The sequence below is a fragment of the Theobroma cacao genome, chromosome 4, assembly GCF_053813885.1.
Source record: "Theobroma cacao isolate CCN51 chromosome 4, ASM5381388v1, whole genome shotgun sequence".
In the NCBI taxonomy this organism is placed as follows: domain Eukaryota; kingdom Viridiplantae; phylum Streptophyta; class Magnoliopsida; order Malvales; family Malvaceae; genus Theobroma; species Theobroma cacao.
Window position 1 is genome coordinate 24,576,858 of NC_142642.1, and position 11,590 is coordinate 24,588,447.

Genomic DNA, 11,590 nt, shown 5'->3' on the forward strand with positions numbered 1-11,590 from the left:
TCTGTTGAAAGTAAAAAAGATGCATCTATTGAAAGACAATAAACACAACTTCTCACTATCTATAAAAAGAACGTACTTCCAAGCCAGAATTCATTGAAAGCATTCTACAAAAAAGGCTTGTTGTATCCTGGAGAGTCCTTGTCTGTAAATCCCCATAGTAGGCAACAACTTTTTAAAGAAAGTGTGTTACAGCACGCCTCAAGCCTTACTTTCTTCTCTTTTCTTCTTCTAATAATTTTCTAACAATTTTAAAGAGTTGTTTTCAATGAAGTCTACTTCAAATTCAAAATTTCAACTTATGAATCAAGAATTCATCAAACTTGATCGGTTTGATGGAACCAATTTCACCCGTTGGAGAGATAAGATGGTGTTTTTGCTCATAGCCTTGAAGGTTTATTATGTTTTAGATCCAACTCTTACTACACTTCCAGAACCGACTGTTGAAGACTCTGATGCACAAAAGGTAGAAAGGAAAAAAGGTGAAGAAGATGAATTGATATGTCATGGACACATCCTAAATACTTTGACAGATCGTCTATATGATCTTTACTCCAATCTGAAAACTCCAAAGGAAATTTGGGAAGCCTTGGAGACTACCTATAAAAACAAAAAAAAGGTACTGACAAACTTTTATCTTTAAAATATTTCAAGTTCAAGATAAGTGACAATCTGCCTATCATGGACCAAGTACATGATTTACAAATTTTAGTTCAAAACTAAAAGACCTTGAGGTTAAGGTTCCTGATGCGCTACAAATAGGTGCAATTCTTTCTAAACTGCCTCAATCCTGGAATAATTATAGAAAAAAGGTTCTGCATTCTATGGAGTCTCTATCAATAGAATAATTCATGACTCAGACGCAAATAGAATGTGAAACACGTGCTCGTGATACACTATTTCAACCTTTTGATTCGAAGGTGAATCTTGTGAGTCGGAATTCTAAAAATTTTGGAAAGAATTTTACGAAATTCAAGTCATCTGCACTAAAAGTTTCGAGACAGGCCTTGAAGAAAAAAGATAAGAAAAATATAAAATGTTTCCATTGTGGAAAAAAATGCGATATGATTAGTGAGTGCAGATTAAGGAAGGTAGGAAAGAATTTTGGTTTTGAAAATCCTGAAAAAGCAAACATAATAGAAAAGGCTGTCAATGAATTGGTTGCCATGATTTCTACAATGAATCTTAGAATGGTAATAGAATTGAATGTGGTTGTTGATTCCAATAAAAGTAAAGATTGGTGGCTAGATTCTAGTGCTACAATTCATGTATGCAATGACAGAAACTTGTTCAAGACACACATGAAAGCTAGTAAATCAGAATATGTTTTGATGGGAAATCATGTTACAACCAAAGTTGAAGGAACAAGGACTGTTGAGTTGAATTTCACTTCTGGACAAAAGCTGACATTACTCAATGTATTCCATGTTCTTGAAATTCGAAAGAATTTAGTTTCTGCTAGTTTGCTTGCAAAGAAAGGTTTTATAATTGTAATAGAATTTGATAATGTAATAGTATCCAAAGATGACCTATTTGTAGAAAAATGATACTTTTGTAATGGCATGTACAAGTTCAGTATTGATGAAATAAATATAATTTCTGCTTATACGATTGAGTCTAATTCTTTATTATGGCATGCTAGACTAGGACATTTAAATTTTGATTCCATGAGATTTATGTCTAAATATGGTTATATTGCATGTAAACATGAGAACTTAGAGAAATGTGAAATATGTATACAAGCAAAAATGACAAAGAAACCTTTTCGTAGGTAAAAAGAAACTCCCAATTATTAGATATTGTGCATTCTGATATATGTGAATTAAATGGAAAATTAACTAGAGGAGAAAAAAGATATTTTATAACTTTTATAGATGATTATTTTAGATTCACTTATGTCTATTTAATTAAAACAAAAGATAAAGCTTTTTAGAAATTTAAAGAATATAAATCTGTTGTGGAAAACCAAAAAGGTAGAAAAATCAAAATTCTAAGAAGTGATAAAGGAGGAGAATATATTCCTATAGAATTTGATAATTTTGTGAAGAAAATGGTTTGATACATCAAAAAAGTGCTCCTTATTCACCACAACAAAATGGATTAACTAAAAGAAAAAATAAAACTTTGGTTGATAAGACAAATGTTATGTTATTGAATGCACATCTATCGCACGATTTATAGGGTGAAGCCTTATTAACGGCATATCATATACTGAGTAAAGTTCCTTCCAAGAGTATTAAGGTCTCACCTTATGAACTTTGGAATGGAAGAAAACCAAATTTGGAATATCTTAAAGTGTGGGGGTGCTTGGCTTTTTATAAAGTTCTTGAACCACAAAGAACAAAGTTTAGACCCAAAGCAATAAAAGGCATTTTTGTTGGCTGTGCCCAACATTTTGAAGCATATAGAATTTTAGATTTACAATCAAATATTATTGTAGAGTCTATACATGTTAAATTTATTGAAAATAATTATGTATAACTCTAATAATAAAGATTGTGAACAAAATGTCTTAATTCCAAGTTGTGACCAAAGTGATATGACTTCTCATAATACATCCAGAAAAAGAAAAAGAGATGATACTCAAATTAAGCCAAGAAAAAGTCAAAGAGCCATAAAAAGAAAGCACTTAGATCCAGATTTCATTAACTCACAAGCGTTAGCATTCCTTGTGGAAGGAAGTATAACAACAATGTGTAAAAAGATACCTATTTTACTAAACGTTGAAGATGATCCAAAAACATTTAAAGAAGTTATGTCGTCAAGGGATGTAGCTTTTCAAAAAAAAGCAATAAATGATGAAATGGATTCAATCTTATCAAACAAAACATGTGTTTTGGTTGATCTTCCTCTTGAATCAAAACCCATAGGTTGTAAGTACGTATTTAGAAGGAAATATAACACAGATGGTTCAATGCAAAAAGAAGGCATTGATTATTTTGATACTTACGCCCCGGTAGCAAGAATAACATCCATAAAAACACTTTTGGCTTTAGCATCTATTCATAAATTACATGTACATCAAAGAGATATTAAAATTGCTTTCTTAAATGGAGATCTTAATGAAGTAATATATATGGAGCAACCTGAAGGTTTTATACTTCCTGAAAATGAAAGGAAGGTTTGTAAACTAATCAAATCGCTTTATGGATTAAAACAAGCTCCAAAGCAATGGCATGAAAAGTTTGATAGTACTATACTTTCAAACGGATTTGTACATAATAATGCAGATAAATGCATTTACTCTAAATTTACAAAAGACTATGGCGTAATCATATGTCTTTATGTAAATGATTTGTTGATTTTTAGTACAAATATGCTTGGAATTGTTGAAACCAAGAAATATTTTACTTCAATTTTCAAAATGAAATATCTCAATGAAATTGACACAATCTTGGGAACTAAGGTCAAAAGAGATCAAAATGTGATTTCATTAAATCAATCATATTACATAGAGAAAATTCTTCACAAAAATAGTCATTTGGAAATCAAAAAGTTTAATACTCCTTATGATTCGAGTATAAAATTGACTAAGAATTGTGAAAGAGTTATGACACAATTAGAATATGCCAGTGTCATAGGCAGCATTATGTATGTTGCGCATTGTACCAGACCAGATATAGCCTTTGCTGTTTGTAAACTTTCAAGGTTTACAAGTAAACCAGCAAAGGTCATTGGAAGGCTATTACTAGAGTACTTGGATATTTAAAGAAAAAAAATTTGGAAATTTGTTACAATGGTTTTCCTAGTACTTTAGAAGGATTTTTTGATACTAGTTGGATAACTAGTATTGATGACAATAAATCCACATCATGATAGACTTTTACTTTAGGAGGTGGTACTATTAGTTGGGCATCTAAGAAGCAGACTTGTATTACGCATTCCACAATGAAGTCGAAATTTTTAGCATTAGCAGCTGCTGGAAAAGAAGCGAAATAGCTGAGAAATTTGTTACTAAATATAAAGTTGTGGCAAAAACCGATGCTAGCCATTTCCATATATTGTCACAGTGAGGCTATAATGTGTGTAGCCCATAATAAGGTCTATAATGGAAAGTCTAGACACATAAGTCTACGACATGTCTATATAAGAGAATTAATCTCACACTACCAAAAAAAGCCTTTTTCCAACGAAATTTTCCATTGGAAATGCCTATTTCCAACGGATTTTCAACGAAAAAATCCGTCGAAAATTTTGTCTGTAATTCTTTTTCGTTGAAAAAATCTGATTTTGGTCGGGTATCTCTTTCGAATTTTGTTGGAAATTTCCAACGGAATTTTGTTGGAAATTTCGTTGGAAATGGATTTCCAATTGCATTTTCCGTTGGAAAGAAATTTTTCGACGGAAAATTTCGATGGAAATAATTCCATTGGAAAACCATTTCTAACGGAAAATTTCGTTGGAAAGAATTCTGTTGGAAATTGGTTGAAGTTTGGATACAACACTCAAACTGACAGTGAAGTGACAATAGTATACAACACACAATAAAAAAATGACAGGACATGTACATGGACGGGAAGATCTCACTATGCAAAATGACATGAAAAAGTTAATATATGTTCTAATTCAATAGAGTAATATGACAGAAGACCAAAATGCCATTAGAGCATCTCAAAGTAATGACTACAGCATAATAGTTAAGAAAAACAACTCTAAAAATGATAAATCATCCACATCAACAACATATTCAGAAATAATTTATTTAAAAAGAGTAACAAAATACAAACTGATGAATTAATATTGCTATTCCTGTAAGGTTACATGGTTACCTCCGGACTACGATTCACAACACCTATGTAACCAAGTCGAAGGGGAATCACTTTTCCAAGCAACAGGTTACGAGCATCAGTACCTCAATCCATTATACCCAACTGGTTCACATACAAATAAGCCAAAACTAATCAGAAATTTAGAACAGTTTACATATAAGTCATATCATAATAATTTGGAAAAGAGAATTTCAAGTTAAAATTTGCACCTTTGTGATTATGCCAATGGTTCTATAACCTGCCAGCATAAAATTAGCAAAATGATTCAATTAAATAAATACCAAACAACAACTCAATACAGAAATTGGCATTTTGATAGTCAAAATTACCATCAAGATTAGCATTTCCTGCAATTTGCAGTGCATCAGAATTTGCTAAGTCTGAATTTGCTGGAGTTACAGCTAGAATCAGACAACTTGGCTGTTTAAGGTAAGACATGATCATTGCTCTAATTCAAGCTTCAATGTCAAAGGGCTGGTCACCCATAGAAACCTTTGTGATTCCAGGAAGATCCACAAAAGTGATATCAAGAACGTTTAGAGAGAAAATCTTAAGTCAAATTTGCTTGTCTGACACACCTTTGTTTCCTCCAGCCTCCCTATCTATCTCAGCTTGCAATCAATTAAGATTTACTTAATGCAAGGACATTTTCATTTCTTTTAACTCCACAAATTACAAACAAGCTTTCGTGATCTCATAAAAACTATTATAACTTGCAAGCAATACTTTTCAAAAAAAACACTTGCAAGCAGCAATAAAATGCTAGAGTTTGTCAAAGAGCTTGGGGGAGAGAGAAGAAATATATCTAAGATCCTTAGCCAAGAACATCTAAATTAAGTGATTCTCTTTACTAGTTAAGTAACTATCGACCTAAACCCTAAAAACTTCAATGTAGTGAATTTTAGCGTCATTATCACCTAAAGCCTAATTATTCCTTTTGGCAAGCTTTTAATTTCCCTAATCACAACTTATTGTGCATCTTAATTCTTTCACGTATCATCTAATTAATCTTTTTCTTGCTTCAAAATTTATCTCACAATTTTAATAGTCCTTAAGCAACCAGTTGGCAAAAGAAAATTAAAAAATGCCTAACTTCATAAAAACCCCATAATAAAAACCTTTTCAAATTGAATAATCAAAATGCCTAACATTTGAACTTCTCAATCATAAAAAGCAAGCAATAAAGAACCTGAATCTCCCTGCGAATCTCATAGAAATCATAGAAGCACTTTCCAAGCAAGTGAAGAAACTCGCCATCCTCCTCCTCAGAGCCATCAGGCTTACGTTTGGTCTAAAGGAGCTGAAGTGTCAAGACTCGGAACTCTCATCGGGTCCATGACAACTGAAATACCCCATACTTTGATATGGTGATAAATAAAGTTGATCGAATGCAAATTGAGGTCAATTAAAATGTTCAAAAGTGATAAAAGACAAAAGGAGTAGTTTAGGATAAAATATTCCGCAAGTGAGAAAATAACAATAAAATAATAATAATTTTATCGGAGGAGAATTTATGAGATAAAAGGCGATTCGAAAGTCAAGTGAGGCATAATAAGGTATTTCGGGTATCAAGGAGACAAGATAAAATTTTTAGAATAAAATAATATTTTAGTAATAAAATAATATTAAAATATTAATATTTAGCCGGATGTCGAAATCAGTCAAGAAGAAGGATTATATGGTTGATCCAAGTGGGGGAGAAGATGATAAGCCCGACTCTATAAAAATAATTTTCATGACATACATGTGATGGATAGCATGTTTGCATGCTAAGAGAATCCCGAAAAAAATTTACAAAAGTCGGTATTGTACCTAGACGTACAACAAAGTTGATTTAAGCCTCGAACTAGATCAAATAGAGAATTCACGATGAAATTAAGAATTTTAAAGTCCCAGAATGGTTTAATATCGTAATTCAGAGTTTGAGGTCCGATTTGGAGTCAATCCGAAAAATTAATCGGTTAGGGGCAAAATGGTAATTTTACCACTCGAAATAAAAATTTTAATTTTTTAAAGGATTTTGATCAAATTTTATTATTTGGAGTGTGAAATGAGTATGAGGAGTGAAAATTATGCATTATGGCAAATTTTCAATTTTTTGGGCAAAAATGTAATTTTTGAAAAGTTCGGGGGTAAAAGTGTAATTTTGAAAAATTTACTCCACCAAAACTTTGAAAAAATCTGAAAATTTCACTTAAGACTTGGATAAGTCAAAGGGAATGCACGGTGAAAAAATTAGGACAAGTGGATGGCTAGAAAAAAAATGAATTAACAAAATATTCAAAATATGAATAAAATAATATTATTTCATTAAACTAATAAAAAGGCATAAAAAAATCAGCCCATAACCCATTCTTCTTCTTCAACATTCGGCCAAGCAAGAAACAAGAGAGAGAAAGAAGAAAATAAAACCCTAGCCAAGAAATTTAAAGAGAAAATAGGTGAAAATTCAAAAATCAAGTGAAAAAAAAGGTAACATTTCTTAAATTTGTCTTGTGCTTTACCTTTCCCATGCATTTCCCATCATTTTTCATGGTTAAATCATGTGATTTGAGGATGAATTCAATTCTGAAAAATGGGTTAGGAGAGAGAAACTTGTTAGATTAATTTGATTTTAAGTTATGTTAGTGTTTTAAGTTAGTTTAGCATATTTAGAAACAAAACAACAAGAAAATAATTTATTTTCTCCCACAACCATTAATGGCCGAATTTACCATGTGTTGAGTGAGGATGAATTTGATTTTTATTCTAGGAGAATTGGTTAAGAAATGATGAATTATGAGCCTAGAAAAATAATGAAAATTTTCAGAGCAAAAATATGAATTTTTACCCACTAGGGGTATTTTCGTAATTTGCTATCGAGACTGATAAATTGAATCTCATTCACAGTCATTAAGGTAATTTAAGTATAATTGGAGTGTAGAAAGTGAGAAGAATTGATTTGGAGTTAAATTGGAGATAATAGGCCGAATTAGGTCAGCACCGCATTTAAGCGGTAGTCGGATAAGTTGTATATCATATCATGCATATATACCGAGCCTAAATTAATTTTATAATGGTCAAGCACTGATGTGGTGAATTATGTATTGTACATTGTGGATAGATGGTGAGCAAAGTACACTGGTAAAAGTACAAAGATTGTGCTTGGAGACTGAGATTAGGAGTACATCGACTTCTAGAACTACGAGTGAACTTATTATCGTCTTAATTATCTAGAGTAGTTTTATACAATTGTGTGATTTTATGGAAAATGGGTTTAAATGGTAAATTGCTATGTTTTAGGAGAAATTGTGATTTTATAAAATAATTTTATAAATTTTCTGGAAAAATCGAATACTGGTTTTGAAAATAGAATAATTAGAAATTGTCTGCTTGTGTTGTAAATTTATGGTTTTGAATTGAATGGCTTATGACAATAAATGAGCATGAATGGCTAAACTGATTTTGGTGTTAGAATTATTTGTACTGAGCATTCAGCCTTGAGACGCTAGGTTGCGATAAATTGCCATGTCATACTAAAATGAATTTTATTGATTGGTGGAGTATATATTAATTATTCACTGTAGAGGGAGTTTCGTGGACCAGCCTATTAGAGGGACACGGTAAACTCCATTATATTCTTACCTCGAACGGAGAGGCGCGTAGGGTATCTCCTGGGGTAAAGCTTAGGGTTTACTTCACGGCAAACCACCACGTGAAGGGGAACTCAGCCAACACCAAGGAACGGCTGTATTTTTCTCAAACTAAAAATATATTTTAAGTGTATACAAAAATTTTAACAGCCTTGGCGGACTCGGTTGGATGCCCTGCGTAAGGTATCACCGAGTATTAGTTTTGACACGAGCCAAAGTTTTAAGAAATTCATAAGCCAAGTTGATTACTCGATTTTTATGGATTGATTTTATTTGGTTGAAATGAGTTGAAAGGTAATGAAATTACAGTATGATGATTTATTTCAATTGTCTCCATTTACTCGATTTAGATAGTTTAGATGGTATCTGTTTACTCACTGAAATTTTATAATCTCACCACCCTCATTTCCTCACATTTCAGGCTCGGGGAATTCCATAGTTAGCTGACTTTGACAAGGACCTTCATTTGGACTCGAATCGGTAAAAGCTGAAGGTTTTCAACTTTCGATGCATTTTGATTAGATGTGGGCCCACGTGTCACTGTAAAAGAAATTTTATGCTTTGGTTATTTGCTTTATAGTATATATGAATATAATTAACTTTTACGCTATAAGAATTATGCACCAATAGTTTTATGAAAATTATTTTACAAGAAAATAGTTTATTTTATTGAATATTTTTATTATATTCAAATGGTCAAATTTTCACTTCAAATGAACGTTTTAGATATATAATTTGTTTTTAAATCATTAAATATATATTTTCTGCTTACCTACTACATTTTTAGCAAGTTTCGAGATTTTTGACAAAAAAGACAAAAATACCCCTGTGAGCTAGAAAACAATATGTTATGTTTTGATTTGATATTTGATAACTATTGCTCATCGGGGAAGTGCAAAAGCTGATACGAGAGTCTTGTGAGGTTTCGATCAATATTCGGGGTAAAGAATGTTTATCGAGGCCTTGCCACAGTTGTCACGGGCTCGATGGGGAGCTCCGGGTCATGACAACAACCGTCGCGACGTCACGATAAGCACTTATTACCCGAAATGCCGATCGAAACCCCGCAAGACTTAGCATCAGCTTCTGTATCTCCCCGGTGAGCGATAGTTATTAAATCTCGCATTTCAAGAAATCATAAGTCGTTTCCAAATCAAAACAATATAATATTATTTTTTAACTCACAAGGGCATTTTCGTCATTTTTTTTCGAAAATACTGAAACCTGCCAAAAACATGGTGTGTAGGTGAAAAACACATATTTCATAATTAAAAGTAAATTTAGATATCTAAAATAATTATTTGAAAAGAAATTATAATTGTTTGAATAAAATAATAATATTCAATGAAATAATCTATTTTCTAAATAGAAAAAATAATATTTATAGAGAAATCCGTAATTTAATTTCTGTAGTGTAAAAGCTAAATGTATTCATACGTACTTTAAAGCAGATAACCGAAGTATAAAATTACTTTTACAGTGACACGTGGGCCTCCAATTAACCAATAAAGTGCGAGTTTGTGAACTTACAATTTTGTCGATGTAAGGCTAACTGAAGTCCTTGATGCAATCGGCTATCTACCGGCTATCCCGAGCCTGAAATGTGGGAAATTGAGGGTGGTGAAATTATAAAATTCTAGTGAGTAAACAGATACCATCTAAACTATCTAAAGGCAAGTAAATGGAAACGAATTAAAATATTCTTTTTCAATATATGTTTCATAACATGAATATTCAGTTTACTCAATTAATCAATATGACTTATATATCTCATAAAACTTGGCTCTTGCCAAAATCGTTCTCACCGGTACCTTCGTCAAGGTATCCCACTAAATAGCCAAGGCTGTTAAATGTCCCATACCCATAAACATGTTTTCGCATCTTACACACAGCCGTTCCTTGGCGTTGGCTGAGTCTCACTCTCACGCGGTGGTTCACGTGAACTGCACTCAAATCTTTACCTCTAGAGAAACCTTCCACACGGCTCTCTGATTGAGGTAAGGTATATCTGATTCTGTGCCCCCTCTTTAGGCTGGTCCACAGAACCTCCACTGCAAAGATTATGGATTATTTTATCTACCACCTGATTTATAAAATCTTTATCTGCATAACATGGTAATTTATCGCAATTTAGCCTCTCAAGGCTGAATACATAGTATATATAATTTTGATACAAATACTGACTTTGCCATTCATGCTCACATATTGCTATAAGCCATATAATTTAAAACACAATTTATAACACAAGCGGGCAGTCTCCAATTACTCTACTTTCAAAACCAGTATTCAATTTTTCAGAAAATTTATATTATCATTTTATAAAATCGCAATTTCTCCTAAAACATAGCAATGTATCATTTAAACTCATTTTCTATAAAATCACACAAATGTATAAAATTACTCTAAATAATTAAGACGATAGTAAGTTCACTCACAGTTCTAAGAGTCGACATACTCCTAATCCCAATCTTCAAGCACAATCTCTATACTTTTACCAGCGTAATTTGCTCACCACTTATCCATAATGTGCAATACATAATTCACCACATTAATGCTTAACCATTATAAATCAATTCAGGCTCGGTGTATATGCATGATATGATATGCAACTTATCCGACTACCGCTTAAATGCAATGCTGACCTAATTCGGCCTATTACCCTATTAAATGACAATTGTGTCCGATTTGGCTCCAAATTACTCCATTTCATTTCCAATACCTCAATTCACCAAATATTATTCAAAAAACATCAATTTTAGCATCAAAACCCTCCCATTTCTTTATAACATAAGCGGACAGTTTCCAATTACTCTACTTTCAAAACCGATATTCATTTTTCCAGAAAATTTATATTATCATTTTATAAAATCACAATTTCTCCTAAAACATAGCAATTTATCATTTAAACCCATTTTCTATAAAATCACACAAATGTACAAAACTACTCTAGATAATTAAGACGATAATAAGTTCACTCACAGTTCTAGGAGTCGACGTACTCCTAATCCCAGTCTTCAAGCACAATCTTTGTACTTTTACCAGTGTAATTTGCTCACCACCTATCCACAATGTACAATACATAATTCACCACATTAATGCTTGACCATTATAAATCAATTCAGGCTCGGTGTATATTCATGATATGATATGTAACTTATCCGACTATCGCTTAAATGCAGTGCTGACCTAATT